Raw genomic sequence first — 21,979 nt, 5'->3', positions numbered from 1 at the left:
ATTGATTCCCGGATTGGAAAGGTCCGTACATTGCAATAAGAGTACTGCCAAAAGAGTGTGTTGTACTTGGAACACATCGAAGGAAATGTCCCTAAAATAACTGTCAATATAAATGCAGTCAAAAGGTACTATGTTGGATCATCCATATAGTACTAATATTCTCCAATTGGGATGACGAAGACTTTCATTCTCGCTACCCAAATACTATCAACCCTTTGCAAACCCTTTGAGCCGGCTCCCATTCTTTGATCACCATATTTGGAACCTGAAAGTGTTATTGAAAAATGATATGAAAAAAAGAAAAAGAAAAAGAAAAACAAATATACAAAAAAAAAAGAGGAAGAAAAGACAAAGAAAAAGAAAAACAAAAGAGGAAAAGGAAAGGAAAAAGAAAGAGAAAACAAAACAAAACAGAAAAACGAAAGAAAAAAAAAGTTCCCTGAACTACGTTCGACTTGATTCAGAAGGGATACGTAGGCAATCTCTCTCTGGGGTTCAGTAACACCAAAATAAGAATCCAAATTCCCCAAAAGTAAAACTGGGGCAAGTGTTGTAATGGTCCGGTGATGATCCCGCCAGAATGGTTCCAAAGTTGTAATTCGATCCAAATCATTTTTACCCAAATACTTTCAAGTCCTTCCGATCAATCGATGAGAATGTTCAAGGATCAGAGAATAAGTCTACTTGGATCCGATGCAATAAAAATGAGAAAAATAAAATGAGAGAGTCTTATTGGTGAAAACCCACACGAGCACCGTGAGGCGACAGTAAACAAAGAAATCAAAATGAGAGAGTCTTGTTAGTGAAAACTCGCAGAGAGTACTATAAGGCGATAGTGAGTAGAGAAATGAGAGAGGTCAGCTCATGAAAACCCGCAAAGGGCACCCCTGATCAAAAAGAGGATCCTCACAGCCATCGGCACCGACAGAGTCCTGGCAAGGTTTCTCGATTTTGAGGCAAAAAATTGTAATGAATTTCTGAGAGTCAGACGGTTTACACAGATCAGACATCCAGTCCAAAAGGTATGTCATGTTCATTGAAGTTTGCATGTACTCCAGATAAGTCCTTCTTTCCTTTCCCTGAAAGGGACACTTCTTGTTTTAAACTCATTCTTCATTCTATTGTTTGTTTTCTTTTAATCCCTTTCGGCCTAACACTGTTCCAAAACTAAGACAAAGAAAGGATGGCAAGACTGATTTACAGGGTTCTCATTTGGTGCGAGCTAATGTGTAGAAAGGCACCCAGCCTCATTACGGGCATCAAGTCGATCCCGACTAGCCATGGCGGCCGATGCTTCGAAATCAAAACTCTTGGAAAGAGAAAATCAAATGGAGCACCTATAAAGGCAAATGAAGTTGAAAAGGTTGAGTCCCACGTGTCTAACCGTCTCGGAAAAGAGTTGAAAAAGCCAAGGTACCCCAAATGCTCTGAATTTGAAGTTGGCAGAAAGAAGCTAGAAAAGAAAGGCCTACGAAGGAGAAATAAAGTTGGAAAAGGTTAAGTCACATGCGACTAGTTGTTGCAACAAAGTCTAAGGAGCCAAAAGTTCCCCAATGCTCCGAAGAAAAGAAAATAAAAAAAATGATGAAAAAAAGAATACAAAAAAAAAAGAAAAAAAAGAAGTTAGAAGGGAAAGGCCTACGAAGGCAAGATAAAGTCGAAAAGGTTGAGTTCCACCGACCAATCATCATGACAAAGTCTAGAAAAGCTAGAGTTTTTCTAGAGTCAGAAAGGCAATTGGTATTCAGGAAACAACCAGTTGCAGTTGAAAGGGCCGAGATCAAGTGATCAAAATAACCAAGGCCACAAAACCAACCACCGTTTCAAACTAACAATTATTCTTTGTTTAAAAACATGAAATAAATGTATCCAAAGCAACCTTGGGAGAAGCAGGTGCGACCAAAGAGAAACTACGCAAGGGCTAGAAACAGCTTTGCAGCAATAATCAATCCAAAAGGGAAGTTCCCTTCAAATTCTTTCCCGCATTCCATGAAATAAAGAACCAAAAAAAAACTCACCAAACGTAAGATCCTTAAAATTTCCATTTTCTGTTTTCAGCATGCATCACTATTATTCACACCTCCTATTTTCATAGCTTAACTCATGTAGAACCATTTTGCCTAGGGGGATCCAGCTCATAGTTCCGGATAGAAGTACTCTTCATTCAGGTTGTTTCTACGTAGCTTAACCCAGGTAGAACCTTTTCACCTAGGGGGATCCAGCTCATACTTCCGAGTAGAAGTACTCTTCGCTCAGGTTGTTTTTACGCAGCTTAACCCAGGTAGAACATTTTCGCCTAGGGGGATCCAGCTCATATTCCGGGTAGAATTACTCTTTTCTCAGGGTGTTTTACATAGCTTAACTCAGGTAGAACCATTTCACCTAGGGGGATCCAGCTTATATTCTGGGTAGAAGTACTCTTCACTCAGGGTGTTTTACGCAGCTTAACTCAGGTAGAACTGTTTCACTTAGAAGGGATCTAGCTCATAGTTCCGGGTAGAAGTACTCTTCGCTCAGATTGTTTTTACGCAGCTTAACCCAGGTAGAACCTTTCACCTAGGGGGATCCAGCTCATATTTCCGAGTAGAAGTACTCTACTCCTAGGCTTAGTTTTACATAGCTTAACCCAGGTAGAACCTTTTCGCCTATGGGGATCCAGCTCATAGTTCCGGGTAGAAGTATTCTTATGGGATCAGGCTGAACGCCTCACCAGTACTATAATGGGTTCGGGTCGTTCGCCTTGGCAATATTTTGTAACACATTCTTATGGGATCCGACCATAAGCCATGGCAGAATATTGTACTATCACTCTTATAGGACCGGGTCGTTCTTCTCGACAGAATCGTGTGTAATATTTAATAAGGAGTCAACGTATCTTTGAATCTATATGACTTGAGACGTGATATTTTAGTGGTAATTGACATGACATACATTCCATCTACACTAGTAATTGGTATTCAAGGATTTTGTGTTTACTCTTCTGATGAGGGTCCACACACACACACACACACACACACACACACACACACACACACACATATATATATATATATATATATATATATATATATATATATATATATATATGTTTTCACTGTTTTACTTGTCATGCTTCATACATGTCTACTTTATTGTACTTTGATTATTGGACAACTAGTAAGTGTCAATGTCGACCCCTCGCTACTACTTCTTCAAGGTTAGGCTAGATACTTACTAGGTGCGTGTTCATTTACCTACTCATACTACACTTTTGCACTAATTGTGCAGGTGCTGAGATAGGTACATTTGGTGGTCATCTTGGCACATCGGCTAAGAAGATTTTGTGGTGAGTTGAATTCCATGTTACGATTCGCAGCACACGAAGTCCCCATCTTATTGATTTACTTTATCTTGTCTATTTTATATTCCATACAGATGTTGTAGCAATATTGTACTTTCTAGTAGTTTCTCATGCACATGTGATACCGGGTTGTGAGGATTTAGATTTTCGCTCTTGGTTGTAGTCTTGGTGATGGGATTTAAGTTTACACTTGGACCACATTGAATATGTAATATGATATCAGTATTTTTCTATAAAAACAGAGAAATTTCGCTTATTTATTTCATCATTTATTAAAAATGTGTTATGGACTATCGATCGGTTTGTTGTTTAGTTGTTGGCTTTCCTCACAACAGTGTTGGGCACCATCACGGCGTATGATGGGATTTGGGTCGTGATATTAGTTTTGCTTCTTTATTTACTGTTAAGTGTTGGCTTCCCTAGCAATTGGTGTTAGGCACCATCATGCTCCCTTAATTTCGGGTCAAAAAATTGAAACATCCTGAGATATTTAAACATCTCACTAGATGTTTCAAATGTCTCATTGGATTTTTCATGTGTTTGATATTTTTAGGCAACACATTTAATTCAAAATCAATCCAAATGTACTCTAAATGATCTTAAATTTTACAGTCAACCTCCAAAACTATTTTTAATGATTCCAAATAATACCCACTTCAAAGCAATAGAAAATTAGGTCCGAATTTTTAAACCCACTTTAAAATTTTAAGGTTGGCTTACCAATGGTGTACTTTTAACTTTAGTCTGATAGTGATTCAAATCGCCTCCAGAATATGAAAAAGAAGAAGAGGAGGGGGAGGAGGAGGAGGAGGAAGAAGAAGAAGAAGAAGAAGAAGAAGAAGAAGAAGAAGATGAAGAAGAAGAAGAAGAAGAAGAAGATGATGATGATGATGAAGAAGAAGAAGAAGAAGATGATGATGATGATGATGATGATGATGATGATGATGATGATGATGATGATGAACGAAAAAGAAACTATTGTGAACGAAGATAAAGATGTTTGAAACATCCTAAGATGTTTAAACATCTCTTGGGATGTTTGAAATTTTCAACAACATTTTTTGTCCAGAATCAATCTAGATCTAATCCAAATTGACATTCAATCATCTCATATTTTGTATTCAAATAATATCAAATGATACCCACATGAAAATAATACAAAAATCAAGTTTGATATTTCAAACCCACTTTATATTTCAAGGTTGGTTCAACAATGATAAACTTTAAATTTTAATTCAAAAGTGGTTCAGATCATCTCAAAAATTCAAAGAAGAAGAAAGTTGAGACGACAAGAGGATGAGGAAGAGGAAGAGGAAAAAAGAATAAGCGAATAATAGGAAAAAAGAGGAGAAGGAAACCGAAAAACTTTAAATCCAATTTTTGGCTTTTTGAGCTTTACCCTCAATTTTTTTTATTTCTATTGGTCCCTTAATGACCTCCTTTTGTTAACCAAAATGTTTGCCCCAAATTCTTGACTCACACTTATAAAGTATTTCGAATAAATGTTTAGTTAAAATTCACAAATAATGGAGATATTACATTTTACCGTTAATTTACGTTCCCTTTATGATGGTCCTGGAAAACATTAAACATTTATAGCAGACAAGTTACACAATCTTTAAATGGCTCTTTTTTACCCTTAAAATCGAATAACAATTAAACTTATAAGTAGTATTAAAGATACATAATTTTACCTAGTACCAGTTGATAAATATGATGATTAATAATAAAAATTAACATCAAAGTAAAGCAAACCAGTATTGAAATGCAATTTAGCCCTCAAACTAGGTCACCCTCGAACTGTGAGAATAGAATTATGTAATATGAAATAAACTGATGAACAAGAGAGTATAAGAGAAAAAGAGTGTTGTATTACTTTGATATGCGAGAATAAGATGGTTACAAATGATTAGAACCCCCTTTATATAGTAGAGGAATTTCACTTATGGTACAGTTCTAACTACATAAGAAAATCCCATGATTAGCTAAACTACCATTCTTGATTTGATCCGTTCCGAGATTTCTGCCATGATCCTTGACCAGTCACGAATATGTCGCCTTTCCGTTATTATGCTATCTTCGATCTTGATCGATGTATATCCCATTTGGTATCGATCATTACTGATTTCGATCCTGACAACTACTTCGAATCCCCAACTCAGTACCTTATCCTCATGTCTCGTCCTGATATACTACGGGGCCGATCCTCGATCCATCACCCTGGTCTCAGTTAATCAGTAAAATCGAGTGGGCCTGATTTTAACCGTATAGAGATAGTCACCTTATTTTTTAGAGTACAATGACAAGAAACGAATTGAGTCCTCAATCTTTACCCCAATCTATCATGACATCATCACCGTGATGTAAGCGTCAGAGGTGACCGAAATGTCCTGTCAGTGCAGTTCTCTAGGCATTTAATGTTTGTTAGTCGATGGTCGGCCATCACTGGTACTGAATCGTCGCCTTCAACCTATAAATGCATCTTTCTTCCTCTTTCAAACTTCACTTACAAATTTTTTTCCCAAAACTATTGCCTTCTCGAAAGCTCTATATTCTCAGATTTCTGATTTTCTTTACTTGTTCCATTGTAAAGCACCAAGATTTCTTCCCTCGTTTCATCTTTCTCTACATATAAGAATGGATAAAACTTCAAAAAATGTTCCGCACAAGGAAACCGCTTCTTTATTAAAGTCCGACGGCGCTACAGCCACGACGAAACATCCCCTTGGGGACTTCATTCCAACAAAGTGTGCCACTGCTGTTGATTTCAAGGTGGAGAGTAGACCCTCGACACCGGGTCGATGTGAACCAATGTCGAGATACATGTGTATGATTATAGAAGTTCTCCTCGAGAAGGTAAAGATGAGTGCAACTAGGTAGGCAAGGATGTAGTAGTGCCTAGCCCCGAGAAATCCATCACAACTCATGTGGAGGAGTATCTTAGCGTCTATACCTACCCCTTCACGATAAGTCCCTTGGACCTTATCATCGTTGCCTTTATCAAGAGGTAAGATGTCACCCTAGGTGAAATCCATCCGTCGTTCTATAGGATCGTGATTCTCCTCCGATAATTTGTAAGAAAGATCGATGGCCATCATTTTACCCTCGATCACCTCATGCTCCTCTATGGCCCCGAATTTATCATGAAGGCGTGATCAAGCTCTACCACAGAGCCACCAAACCCCGTTCTCGAGCATAGATGAAACCCGAGACCAAGGTTTTATGGGCAGATTTGTCCTAATAAAGACTTCGGATCTAATTCCTGCCTAAGACATGATGTTCCCTAAAAAGTGGAACATGAAGCATAAGTATTGCCTTGCCTTTAAAATATTTATTTTTTCCTTTTTACTTCTTTTCTTCCCCTCATCCAGGTTTTTTGCGTTGCAGTTATAGCCGTTGTGCCGGAAGTGATCCCCGACCTGAGGCAATGGGTCGAGGGATTAATATCATAAAAGTCTTACTCCGAGCGTGCCTGGATGGAGTTTTCAAGGGGCCAATGGAGGCCCATAACCACGGTAATCTTCTTTCCTTAGAAAGGTTTTCATTCGGGCTTCATTATTGTACTTACTCATCTTTTCCATTTTGTAGGCCTCAGGAAGGATGTACCAATGAGGCCCCCTTCTATTGAAGTAGATGCACTTTTTTCTTCATCTGCCCGAAGCAGGGCAAAGAGAAGAAAAGAAAGGAGGCTCCGAGTTCTCCAAGCCCGAAAAAGAAAAATTGGCTAGGAGGCATTGTAAGCCTAAGGGGGATGTTATCCATGTAACTCTGGAGTCCGTCCAATAGCTACTGGATGAGACCGAGGATGAAGACGAAGAAGAATAAGAATCTGGGTTGTTGACTCGTGTGCGAGCAGGTACTGAGATTCGAGGAGCCACTAGACTGGCGGGAGCCAAAGCTGCTTTTCCCCGACCCAATGGGCGTGAACCAGAAAAAGTCAAAGATGCTTTACCTTAAGGTGGGGAGAGGATCAAGCAGGCGGCCAAAGCCGGCGCAGAAACTGGGCTTGAGGCCCCCTAGAACAAAGATAATGCCTCGAAAGACCCACTTTGGGCAATAGAGATCGGGGGATCTTCCTCGTTCCCTCACATTCCGGATTCGATGATACGTGATTCTCAAGATGTGGAGACTTGTCATAGTGAAGAGGCCCATAAAGCAGAAGACCTTTTTGGTGGCTATTCTGACGAAGTGGAAGATGTCACTGGTTTCGTGACTTGGTCGTACCTAGGAAGAGCTCGAATGAGGCTTCCTCGAGATTTAAACTGACCAACCAATTCCCGGCCCCAGCGTTGATCCCGAGCATAAGCGGCCACTTATTATTTTGATCCTGGAGGATGCTCAAGTTTTCTCTGCCCCTGTAGGGGTGGCTAGCTATCTCCGATGCTTGGTCACTCAAGAAGACCAAGCCAAGGTGGATGTAGTGGAAGTTGCTTGCTTGTTCAACGAGGCCCAACATGCTCTAAATCGGGTAAGTTCAAGGGTCATTGCACTATCTTTTTATGACTTGGAATTGTAGATATCTCTAACATTCTCTTCCTTTCTCGTAGGCTTTGGTGTTGCATCATGAGGCCTTTCTTCGAATCCGAGAGGAACGCAAGGTCGAGGTCCAGGGCCACACTGAGAAATGCGATACTTACAAGATTATTAGTGAAAAGCTTCATGTAGACTTGGTGGAGGCCCAAGATGAACATGCTAAAATGGCCGAGCAGTTTTTTCGAGTTCTTCATGATAGTGATAACGATTTGGAGATAACAACTAATAATCCAATTCTGCAGGTCCGATAGAGGCTCGAACAGATCAAAGACCTCCAAAGGCAGATAGATAAAGTGTGAGCCGAGGCCGAAGAGTTCAAGGGGTGTATGGATAACTTGGCTGCAAAAAAAGAAACCATTCAAGCAGAGCTGGATTCGGCCAAGTCACAACTTCGATTTACAAGAGAGAATGCCTCGGTTCAGGCGAAGAAGGTCGAGGAGCTTGAGTCCAATTTAGCTAGTTTGGCCAAAGAGCTCGAGGTTGCCAGATCTGAAGCGGCCGTGGCCAATACTAAGGCCCAGGCTATTGCGACCCAATACAAGGTCAATACAGAAGCTACCCTTGAGTAGGCCAAAGGCATGGTGGATCATTCGAAGTGGCAGGCTCGAAGGGAGGCTCTCGAGGGGGTCCTTGCTCAAAATTTTGATATATCTGCTTAACTCGAGATCGCCAAGGCTGAGGAAGCAAAGGCTCGAAAGCTAGTATTTCCTAATGAGGATTTCGAGAATGTGAGCGAATCTGGTAGAGAAGATTTTGAGGACGAAGAAGCTTCCTCCGAAAAGGACCGTGCTGCTTATGCCTAGTAATTTTTGCTTTTACTTTGAGGTCGACCAGCCTTTGTAAAGAATTTTTTTATCGTGTCACGTGGCCTTTGTAAAAAAATTTGATATGTAAAAACTTTTCCCTTTCCATGGCTCCCAAATCTTTTGTCCTTTTGTTATTGTATGCAAGTGTCAAAGTACCTTAGTATAAAGTTATATAGTTGTATTCAACGGTCCCAGATCGGACATGCGAACTCAACCTGAGGCGGTTTTCAATAAATTGGAGCCGAGTGACATCATTTATTTGGAACTCGGGATAAAGTAATCTTCGAGTTTGATGTCCGAGTGAGAGTGTTATCTCGAACTCGAAATCAGGTGGCCCTTAGGCTCGAAAAATAGTCCCTGGGTGAGGATTTATTCGAACTCAAGTTGATGCAGTCCTTAAGCATAATATTTGAGTAAGAGTGATATCTCAAACTCAAAGTGAGAGTAGCCCTTAGGCCTTTGTATTTGGCCGATCTAGCTTTTGTAAAATGATCGTTTATATACATAAGGCTTTTCTCCCCTTTTCGGCTTTTAAAGTTTTTCCCTCTATTTATCATATGTGTTCACAAGGGTTGTAATGCCTTTGAATAAAATAAAGAACTTGTTCAAGAGTTCGAAAATTTTTATACTCTTTAGAGTTTTATATGCTTGATATGATCAAAGCCTTTCGTGTTTTTGCCGAGGGTAGCCCCTTTAACCAGTTTATGAAAATATTCGAAGGCCTATTTTATTACGGAATTCGGACGTCTCTGAACCGTGTTAATTTGGCCACAACCTTTTTATTTAGGACTTGCCTCTTAGGCTTATTTACCAATTTCAATTCGAGCTTGCCCGAAGTGTCAGTTCCCGAGTGGGGTGGTAGTGGCATATAAAAATTGAGGGTTGCCTTTATGGTCTTATGATCTCGAAGTTTTAATAATTATGTTACATCTCGCGTTTTCTATGTTAAAAGTTTCGTCTTCAGTTAATCGATGTAGTCTTGGGGATGAGATTATCTTAAGGTTAGTGTAGTTACGCTAATTATAACAAGCGAGAAATAAGTGTCATGAAGGATAAAAGGGTACACGAATTAAAGAAAATGAGTTTCGTTGAAAATGGTCAATTTGGGATAAAGTACACGTCGAGCGATACTACCCGATAATTATGGACTAATACCATACAAGGTACCATATGGTCGTGTTAATATGATATATACATAAAGTATATTAAAAATGAGTAGTATTTTTAGGTAATTTGAGATAATTCTTAATTTTACGGGTAATTAGTTAATTATCGGATAGCGGGACATTACCCAATTAACTAATAAGTGGATAATTTTTTTTATAAATTATCCCCCCAAAACGTAGCAAGAAGCCACAAATATGGGAAGTGGATAAGCATTCATATTAACATATGTGGCTAGCAATTAAGAGGTCTTATCCATGCATTTGGACAAAATAAGACCCAAAACATCCAAAAATCCATTACAACTTACAAATAACGTAAGATCACATATTATAATGCATACTATCAGTTCATTTCATTTACATATCTTTTAGATAGATAGCTACTTCTGATGAGCAACTCATGTTACAATAGAAGGAAAGGATAATCTTCAAAGTATAAGAAACGTTATCCATTTCAGAGAGTGATTTCGTTCAAAAAATTTCATGGTTTGATGTCTAAGAGCTTCAAGGAACCAGAAGCTAAATACTCACTTTGATATATATGATCTTTATCAAAAACATTAGAAATAAAAGCAAATTTTCCAATGAGGATTTGTTGGAATAGTAGCAACGTGGAATTTTGCGGTTCTAGAAGAGTACGGTGCAATTTTCGCCAAGAATATTATATGAAATTTTCCTACTCCAGGTATGTTAAGGTCATCCCTTCTTTCTTTTGGCATGATCCAAAATATACTGAAGAAACGAGCAAACACACAGTTTCCATAAATTACTCTATTCATAGAGATATTAGGGCTTCTATATTCTTGATTCCCCATGAGAATTTTTATTATCTTCTGTTCATGAGTCTCAGAATAATACGCAGTTGAAAAAGTTTATCCGGGAGGAATATTGGGATTATTACGTATTTTTCATGCATTTCACCCATTTATACATATGCATTGACCCATGACCAGGTGGCGTTATATACGCGTATATATGTAAATATATGTATATGGGATATGAGAAAAGGTTATGGCGTTATAAACGCACAACCACCTGATCAGTTGGTATATGTTGATGATGTTTCCCACAGTGGCCGAGACGATATGATGGGATGCCTTAGCGGCTTGATGATATTATGTACACCCATACCTATGCATGACACGACATTTATATGCACCTGCATGACATTATAAATGATTCAGAATTTACAAAGTTATTTAGATTTAAAGACGTGTTTCTTTGCTCCATGTTTTATCTATGTCTTTTACATACTAATTTTCATGCCTTACATACTCAGTACATTTTTTCGTACTGATACACTATTTCATGAGGCCTGTGTTTCATGCCGGCAGGTGCAGGTAGGCAAGCTGACGGTCCTCCTTCTTAGGATCCTTGATCAACGAGAGTTGTCATGCTCCATTTGATCCGGAGCTGCTTTTGATTTTGGCACGATATATTTGTGGATATATATATATATATATATGGGTATGACGTAGCTCGGTCCCGTCTTTGTATAGCTATATTTCTATTAGAGGTATGTAGACAGTATGTCTAGTTGGATAGTATATGGCCTTGCCGGCTTCCAGTTTTGATATGTATAGTTGTCTATAGCATCCTTGTCGGCTCACCGTACGTATGTCGTACGTATATGTATGTATGCTTTTTTGGGTAGACAAATTCGATCTCATTTTGTTTTCAGACGGTAGTCCCCGAGCGTGGGGTTAGTTGTTTGAACTTCTGTTATGATCAACCCTTAAGCCTGTTTACCCAATAGATCAAGAGTATGGAATTGTAAAGTAGAAAATTTTTCTAAGGCATGAGATATCGGCAAGGAAAAAAACTTCTTTTAATAGATGATTATACATGCGTACATGTTTGATGTTAGGGCTCGAGTATCCTATATCGGCACGGTTCATTCAATCGTTGGCCCTTACAAAATTTACCTATCGAGACCCTGTTGTTGCAAAATAATTTCCTTGTAACAAAGTTGACATTCAAGGGTAATGCCCCCCAGTATTCGAGGTTGATTGTAAAGAAGCCTTGCATAATGTTGAATTGTTCTAAGTTAGCACGATCAATGGTTGCCTCGTTAAAAACCTCGCCGGAAAAATCCGTTTGGGATAAAAACCGATCTAAGGGAAAAAGAGTGCAACGCGTGCTTTCATACCTAAAGACTTCATGTTGAAGAATCCATATCCTTCCTTGATCGAACACCTGCAATTGGTTAGTTTAAAATAAAAATAAAAATGGAGAAGGTCGTACCTTAGCAGTAGTATCGCTTTAGGAGTGATACGTTCTAACTGTTTAGTAATTGCTCGACGTTCATCGTGCAGAGCTTGTAAGATCCCTTTCTGATGATGTCGAGGACCTGATATGGTCTCTCCCAATTTGGACCAAGTTTTCCTCCATTCGGGTTTTGAGTATTGAGGGTAACTTTTCTTAGCACCAAGTCCCCAATTTTAAAGTGTCGAAGATTGGCTCTTCAGTTGTAATACCTTTCGATCCACTATTTTTGTGCGGCCAATCTAACAAGTGCAGCCTCGCGTGTTTTATCCAACAATTATATGCTCGTATTTATGGCCTCGTCATTCGATTCTTCTGTCACATCGAAACCTGAGATTAGGTTCCCCGACCTCGACTGGGATAAGAGCTTCGACACCATAGACCAAAGAGAATGGTGTTGCCCCCGTACTGGATTTCGATGTTGTGTGGCACGCCCAAAAGGACCTCGGGCAATATCTCTCTCCATTTTCCCTTAGCGTCGGTCAATCTTTTCTTAAAATTTTGAATGATGGTTTTGTTGGTTGATTCGGCTTGTCCGTTCTTGCTGGGATGGTATGGCGCTGATAGAATCCTTTTAATCTTGTGATCCTCGTGAAATTTAGTCACTTTGCTACCGAAGAATTGCTTTCTGTTGTCGCACCTAATGTGGTCCCAATTGAAGTCCATGACTTCTTTTTCTCTGACCTTCTCGAAAGCATGTGTCTCAACCCACTTAGAAAAATAATGAGTCGAAAATAAAATAAACTGAGCTTTACCTAGGGCCGATGGTAGAGGGCTGACGATGTCCATTCCCCATTCCATATCAGCCCAATAGTCCCTGCTATGATAACTTTGTGAACCAGTGATTTGGCACCGGAGTAGTTCCCACAAGTGCCTTCATAAATCTACCGTAGGACGTAGTCGGTGCCTACTGGTCCCAAACATCTCGCCAATGGCCCATCGAACATCCTCCTGAATAGCATTTCATCCTAGTCGAAAGTGAACCGTGATGCCTTCGTGCGTAGAGTCCTTGACTCCTTCGGATCTGATGGGAGTTTCTCATTCTTTAGGTATTCAATGTACTTGTTTCTCCAATCCCAAGTCAAACTTATAGAGTTTATTTCGGTGTGGCCTTCCTCGATTACTGATCTCGAAAGTTGTACGATAGTACCTGAGTTAAGTTCGTCATCTTCGACCGATGACCCCAAGTTTTCAAGGGCATCGACCTCGCTGTTCTGTTCCCGAGGTATGTGTTGTAAGGCCCACTCTTTAAATCAATGTAAATCTACTTGTAGCTTGTCCAAGTACCTTTGCATTCTATCTTCTCGGACTTCGAAAGTTCTATTGACTTGGTTTACCACAAGTAGGGAATCACATTTGGCCTCGATGACCTCTTCTCCCAAACTTTTAGCCAGCTCAAGACCTGCAATCATGGTCTCATACTCGGCCTCATTGTTAGTTAACTTCGAAGTTTTTATAGATTATCTAATTATGTTACCCGTGGGCGGCTTCAAAATGATGCCCAGACCGGACCCTTTCACGTTCGAAGTGACATCCGTGAAGAGGGTCCACACCCCCGATGATGTACCCAATTTTAGTAATAGTTCCTTTTCGACCTCGGGCACGAGGGCTGGTATGAAGTCGGCCATAAAGTCTACCAAGATTTGGGACTTGATGGTCATTTAGGGATGATACTCGATATCATATCTGCTGATCTCAACAGCCCATTTGTCCAGTCGACCCGAGAGTTCAGGTTTGCACAAAATATTGGGAAGGGGATAAGTAGTTACAGCACAAATCGGGTGACATTGGAAATATGGTTTTAATTTCGTAGAGGCGCTTATTAAAGCAAGCGCTAATTTTTCTAAGTTTAGGTATTGGGTCTCGGCCTTACCTAAGGTTCTACTAACATAGTAAACAAGGAATTGCATACCTTGCTCTTCTCGAACTAGGACTCCACTTACCGCTATTTCTGAGACCACTAAGTATAAGTTGAGCTGCTCGTCCACTTTCGGGGTATGAAGCAGTGGCAGGCCCGACATGTATCATTTTAGTTCTTCTAAGGCTTGTTGGTATTCCGAGGTCCATGCAAAATTGCTCTTCTTCTTTAGTAGTGAGCAGAACCGGTGACTTCTATTTGAGGACCTCCTCGTTCACGACCATGATATCTTCGATGGCTTTAATTTTATTGGGGTTGATCTCAATCCCCCAATTTGACACCATGAAAAAGAGGAATTTTCCCGAACCGACCCCGAACGACATTACATTATAATAATAGATGTCGTATTTAGTGATAAACGAAGTCTTTTCCTGATCCTGCGGGTTCATCTGTATTTGATTGTACCCAGAGTAGGCATCAAGAAAACTAAGAATTTCGTGGTTGGCTATGGCATCGATCATGCGATCGATATTCGGCAAAGGAAAAGAATCCTTAGAGCAGGCCTTGTTCAAGTCCTTATAGCCTACACACATTCTAAGTTTATTTCCCTTCTTAGGTACTGCTACTACATTTGCTAACCATTCGAGATACTTTACTTCCCGAATGGATCCTATTTTGAGAAGTTTGGTTACCTCATCTTTAATGAAAGCATTTTTTTACCTCGGATTGAGGCCTCATTTTTTGTTTTACCGGGCGAAAATTCGGGTCCAAGCTTAGTTTATGAGTAGTGATCTCCAGTGGGATCCTTGTCATATCAAGATGGGACCATGAAAAACAATCCATATTAGCTTTAAGAAATAGAATAAGTTCTTTCCTGAGCTCGGGAGTTAACCCTGTGCCCAGGTTTACCTTTCGATCGGGCAGATGCTCGATCAGTATGATTTTTTCTAGCTTTTAGACCGTTGATTTTGTGGCACCAGAATCATCGGGGATTATGAAGGATCGAGGTATCATACAGTCATCATCTTCATAAGGTCCCTGCTCCTTCGGTTGGGTCGAGGCTGGCAACTGTGGTCACTATTTGGCCTTCAGTTTTCCCTTCGGCTCTGATCCCTTTGTGGATAAATAGCCGATACCGGTATCACTTCGTTGATTGCAAACATTTCTTTGGAGGTGGGTTGTTCACCGTACACCATTTTGAATCCTTCCGATGTTGGGAACTTCAGTACTTGATGAAATGTCAAGGGCACGACCCTCATGTTATAGATCCAAGGCCTTCTAAGCAGTGCGTTGTATGGAACTTTGTTTCTTGGATGGTCACGGCCACATTTACTAGCGAAATAATTTCCCCTTTGGTGGTTTCACTTGCCATGTTGAAGCTGTTAAGTACTCGGGATGTGGGCACAATTTGTTCTTGTAGGTCGAGTTGCTCTACGACCCTTGATCGAATAATGTTGGCCGAGCTACCTGGATCAATTAACACAGGTTTAACTTGAATTTTATTCATAAGGACAGATATTAATAGTGCGTCGTTGTGAGGTTGTTCGATCCCTTCTACATCCTCATCGTTTAAAGACAAGGTCTCTTCTAGTAAGTAGTCCTGAATCAGTTTTTCTCTTGTGATTATCACCTTGGTGCATTTGAATACCGGTCCTTGAGGAATATCGACCCCTCTAACAATCATGTGAATCACGTGCTGTGTATCTTCTTTCTCGTTCTATTTATTTGAATCTCTATTTTTGAAATGGTTATTGGCCCGATCACTTAAGAATTCTCGAAGGTGCCCCTCGTTGAACAATCGGGCTACTTCCTCCTTAGTTGTCCGAAATCTTCAGTTTTATGGCCATGGCTTCCATGATACTTGCATATTTGTTTGGGTTTCTCTGGGCCGGATCGGTCTGCTGAGGTCGAGGCCACCTGGTATCTTTGATATGCCTAATGACCGATACTATGGCGGAGGCATCTATGCTGAAGTTATATTCTGGCAATCTAGGTGCTTATTTAGCCCCGACATCCCTATCGAAACCACTCTTGCTCATGAGCCCTCGGTAGCTCTATCCCTGATCACTCTTTCTATCATTCCGAACGGGGTTGCATCCAGGCCCGTTATTTCTCTAATCTCCCATACGACTAATATCGGTCTTTATTCTATTATGGTTCCTAGACGACGTCCCTTTTAACTCTGTCCGCGGGATTGTTGGGATAAATCGAGCAAATTGGAGCCCTCACTTGATCGTGTTTGACCCTAATCTTCGACTGATATCGATTATGTACATCAGCCCAAGTGACGGCTGGATATTAGATCAAATTCTGCTTTAATTGTTGTGAAGCTATGGAACTCTGTTCGTTTAGACCTTGAGTGAAGGCTTGAATAGCCCATTCATCGGTGACCGGTGCCAAATCCATCAGTTCCATTTGGAATCGAGATACAAATTCCCCGAGCATCCCGTTGTCTTTTTGTTTTACCTTGAAAAGGTCCAATTTCCTTGTAGCAACCTTAATGGCTCCGACATCTGCCTTTACAAAAGAGTCTGCAAGCATAACAAACAAGTCAGTAGAGTTAGGTGGTAAATTATGGTACCATATCATAGCACCCTTTGATAGAGTCTCCCCGAACTTCTTCAGCAATACGGGATCAATCTCGTGATTTTCCAAGTCATTTACCTTTTGTATACGGGTGAAATCGGAAAGCTCGATTTCACGGTCATTATGTCTTTTCCATAGCTTCGTCTTAAAGGCCCTGGGGCACAATTTGAGGTTTTGACCTCGAGGGTTCTTTATACCCGACCTTGGGACAGCATGAGTCAGTGGTTGTCATGGATAAATGGGAAGTTCCCTAGGCACGTGGTCCAAACTAACAACACCTACAAGAATAGTACCAGTCTGTACCAGACTGCTAAGTGGATGTACCAGCTACATTTCTCTGTAATAAATGCACATATACTATGTTGGGATTCTCTCCTTCTGTATCAAGGGGACCTTTATTATTTTTTGCACTCATGATATTACACGAGATACAACATCACTTACAATATTGAATATAATACAAGAACATTCTCTCTGCCCTCTAACTTAAACATATTCTTTTGATTTCACTACTTACACTTATTTCTTACATTTGTTGTGTTCTATTAATTGTTCTTTATTTATTGCTCATTATTGGCCATAAAGAGCCTTCATCAAGGCTCTCAATACTGTTAGCCCTTCATCGGCTATCCATAGATCAGTATCAGGTCCGACCTCGAGGCCCCGTATAATCAGGCTCAAGGCCCCGATTCTCAGCCACTCGGTTTGCTTAAACACACTGCTTTCGAGTTCTTACCTTGTTTTCTAGTCTCACACTTAGCATCTATCACCTAACAACTGGCATAAAAACAGACCACGTATTTTTAGAACCACAAATCAAATATAATTGTAATTACCATTTTCAAGGTAAACAGTTTGGCGCCCACCGTGGGGCTAAAAATAATAGTGATTGTTTTCTTGCTGGTTTACTACATAACGCAAGTTATCTTTCACACTTCTTCTTTTCCAAGAATCATTGATTTCAGGTCAAATGTCTAACCCAGTAAACGCACGTGAAAACGACGGTCTGGAGGACCATGGAGAGAATGGTGTAGCTGTTCCAAGTACTGGTGTACCACCACAAAACCCCGAGAGTAAGCCAGAACTGACCTCGATGGGTACTGTCTCATGCAACACCGAACACGTTAACGTCAGTATCCACAGTAACGAGAATACATGCCAAGAAAGTCAACAGGAAACTCGGGAGAATCCCACCTGAGAAGAAAAATAGGCAAACAGGAGAAATGAAGCGGGAATATCTCAGCACATCATTCATATGATCATTGAGGGGACCGATATCCCCTAGGGACCCATGATCAAACGCGTAAAAGCGTCCGTCGAATGGAAGGGTCAATTTGAGGCTGCATGCCCGGAGACATCCTTGCATTTAGCGAGAAAGATTTCGAGACCTTGATTCGACTACATAACGATGCATTGGTTATTTCTTTTCTTTTGAATAACATTCAAATTAAATGTGTACTCATGAATCCAGGTAGCTCGGCCAGCGTAATCATATCGAATGTGGTAGAGTAGCTTGGACTGCTCGATTAGATTATACCTACCTCTCGAGTCCTCAACGGATTCAACATGGACGACGAAGCTACGAAGGGGGAGATCACCCTCCTGATCAACGTGTCCGAGGCAGTTCAGGACACCAAATTCCATGTCATCGACAGTGACATGAGGTACAACGCATTGCTTGGGAGGCCGTGGATACACAAAATGAGGACAGTACCGTCAAGTCTGCATCAGATGATGAAGTTTCCAACGACGTACGGTATAAAAATAGTATATGGAGAACAACATGCGGCGAAAGAAATGTTCGCGGTCCACTGGGAAACGTCAAATTCTATACACTCTACCTCGGATGAGCCGGGAGACAAACATACTGCCGAGGATGAAGAAAAAGAAGGATTCCACGCTCCCCGAACCTTCGTTGCCCCCAAAGAGTCAGACAAAACAAAGTTGATTATTGAAGAACTAGAGAAAGTTGTTCTGATCGAACATCTTCCAGATCGGAAGGTATACCTGAGAACGGGGCTAACCCCCGAAATCAGGAGAAAACTCATTCAATTTCTTATTAATAACGTCGATTGCTTCGCTTGGTCCCACTTAGATATGATAGGGATCCCACTGAAAATAACCACCCATCGACTAAGTGTCGACCCCAGATTCAAACTGGTGAAGCAAAAAAGAAGACCCTAGTCCGAGGTAAAACACGCATTCATCAAGGACGAGGCAACAAAACTCATCAAAATAGGGTCTATTAGGGAGGTAAAGTATCCCGAATGGCTAGCCAATATGGTGGTAGTTCCCAAAAAGGGGAATAAGTTAAGAACGTGCGTAGATTATAAAGTCTTAAATAAGGCGTGCCCCTAGGATTCATTCTCGTTGCCTAACATCAACTGTTTGATCAATGCCACGGACGGTCATGAGACCCTCGCTTTTCTCGATGCCTACTCGGGGTATAATCAAATTCAGATGAACCCCGGGGATAGGAAAAAGACTTCATTCATTACGAAGTATGGTACATACCATTACAATGTAATGCCCTTTGGGCTAAAAAATGTGGGAGCCACGTATCAGCGCCTAGTTAATAAAATGTTCGAACATCAAATAGGCAAATCCATGGAGGTTTATATTGATGACATTCTAGTTAAGTCCCTGCATGTAGAGGACCATTTGACTCATTTGCAAGAGACATTCGAAATCCTCAGAATCTACAACATGAAACTCAATCCCGAGAAATGTGCCTTTGGAGTGGGTTCGGGCAAATTCTTAGGCTTCATGTTGTAAAACATGGGAATCGAGATCAACCCGGCAAAATCAAGGCCATCGAAGAAATCACGGTGGTAAACAATGTGAAGGTCGTGCAATGGCTGACCGAGTAGATAGCAGCCTTGGGCCGATTCATATCGAGATCATCAAACAGGAGTCATCATTTCTTCTCCTTACTAAAAAGGAAAAACAACTTTGAATAGACTCCGGAATGCCAACGTGCCCTAGAGGAGTTGAAGCGATATCTAACTAGCCCACTTTTACTCCATAATCCAAAGGAGGACGAGACACTATATTTATACTTGGCCATATCCGAGATAGCGGTAAGTGGTGTGCTGGTTCAAGAAGAACAAGGTATGTAGTTTCCAGTTTATTATGCAAGTCGAACCCTGGGAGATGCCAAAACCCAGTATTTGCACCTAGAAAAATTAGCTCTTGCATTAATAAGCACATCACAAAAATTGAAACCTTACTTTTAATGCCATCGTATTTGTGATTTAACAACATATCCTCTTCGAAGCATATTGCATTAGCCCGAACTATCGGGCCGACTGGCCAAATGGGCCATTGAACTCGGGGGATATGATATCGAGTATCAACCCCGAACGGCTACCAAGTCCCAAATTCTAGCGGACTTCGTGGCCGACTTCTCGCCCTCCCTCGTGCACGAGGTAGAAAAAGAACTTTTACTAAAAACAGGCACATCTTCCGGGGTGTGGACCCTGTTCACTAACAGCGCCTCGAATGTAAGAGGATCTGGGCTCGGTATAGTTCTGAAGCCGCCTACGGGCGGTATAATCAGGAAATCTATAAAAAATGTAAGAGTGACTAACAACGAAGCTGAATATGAGGCTATGATTGTAGGTCTGGAATTGGCCAAAGGCCTAGGAGGTGAAGTCGTCGAAGCGAGATGCGATTCCCTCCTGGTAGTAAAACAGGTAAATGGGAGCTTCGAGGTCCGAGAAGAAAGGATGCAAAGATACTTGGACAAAATTCAAGTCACATTGCACCGCTTCAAAGAATGGACTCTGGTCCACATACCTCGAGAGCAGAATAGCAAGGACGATGCTCTCGCAAACCTGGGATCGTCTGTCGAAGAAGATGATCTACTCCCCGGGGCTGTTGTTCAACTATCCAAATCAGTGATCGAGGAAGGTCATGCCGAGATCAACTCCACTAGTCTGACATGGGATTAGAGAAATAAATATATTGACTATTTGAAAAGTGGAAAACTACCTATGGATCCAAAAGAATCGAGGGCCCTGCGAACCAAAGTAGCCCGATTCTCGCTCGATGAAAATGGAACTCTGTACAGAATAACCTTCGATGGCCCCCTAACAATATGTCTGGGGCTGGGAGACATAGATTATGTACTTCGAGAAATCTACGAGGGCATCTGCGAAAACCATTTCGGCGTCAATTCCTTATCCGAAAAGTGATCAGAGCAGGCTACTATTGGGACAACATGGAAAAAGACACCAAAGAATTTGTCCGAAAATGCGACAAATGCTAGAGATTTTCCCCAATGATTCACCAATCCGATGAACAGCTACATTCGGTCTTATCACCATGGTCGTTCATGAAATGGGGGATGGACATCGTCGGACCTCTACCAATGGCACCAGGTAAAGCTAGATTTATTTTATTTATGACTAACTATTTCTCAAAATGGGTGGAAGCGCAGGCCTTCGAAAAGACAAGAGAAAAAAAGTCATTAACTTCATCTAGGACCACATTATGTGTCGATTCGGGATTCTTTCCGAGATAACATCTGATAACGGGAAGCAATTCATCAGAAGCAAAGTAACACAGTCCTCGAGGATTACAAAGTCAAGAGAATCTTGTCGATGCCCTACCACCTGTGTGCAAACGGTCAGGCCGAATCTACAAACAAGACCATCATTCAAAACTTAAATCAAGCACAGGAGAAACACCTTTCTCTCTAGTATATGGAGTCGAGGCTTTGATACCGGTGGAGGTTAGAGAACTAAGCGCAAGATTCTGACACTCCACCGATAGCTTAAACAACGAGGCCATGACTACTTCCCTCGAACTATTGGATGAAAATAGAGAAGCTTCGCTAGTCCGAATGGCCGCCCAAAAACAAAGGATCGAAAGGTACTATAACAGGAGAACAGATCTCCGACATTTCGGAGTCAGGGACTTAGTCGTGAGGAAAGTCACCCTAAACACTCAAAACCACAATGAAGGAAAGCTAGGCCAAAACTGGGAGGGACCGTACGGTGTCCTCGGAGTAATTGACAAAGGGTCCTACAAGCTCGGTACCATGGAAGGCGAACAACTTCCAAGAAATTTGAACATATCAATGCTCAAACGCTACTACTGCTAAGGTGTCCGATGAAAGGCGCCAAAACATCCCCCGGCTCGAAGACCTTGGGTTATAAAGCAAATGTTGCACTCTTTTCCTTCGATCGAGTTTTATCCCGAGAAGGGTTTTACCGGGAAGGTTTTTAATGAGACAACATCTATATGCTACCTAAGGGGAACACAACAAGTATCCAAGGATTCTCTTCAGTCAACTTCAAATACTGGGGGGGCATCCCCCCGGGAGGCCACCTCCTCAGAGGATTCAAGATGTGCCAAATAGGGGTCTCAATAAGAAAATGATGTATCGGGCCAAACAGTCGAAAAAATCGTGTCCACACAG

Source organism: Nicotiana sylvestris, chromosome 9 (genome assembly GCF_000393655.2).
Source record: "Nicotiana sylvestris chromosome 9, ASM39365v2, whole genome shotgun sequence".
NCBI classification, from domain to species: Eukaryota; Viridiplantae; Streptophyta; class Magnoliopsida; order Solanales; family Solanaceae; genus Nicotiana; species Nicotiana sylvestris.
Note: the sequence above shows the minus strand (reverse complement) of the source record.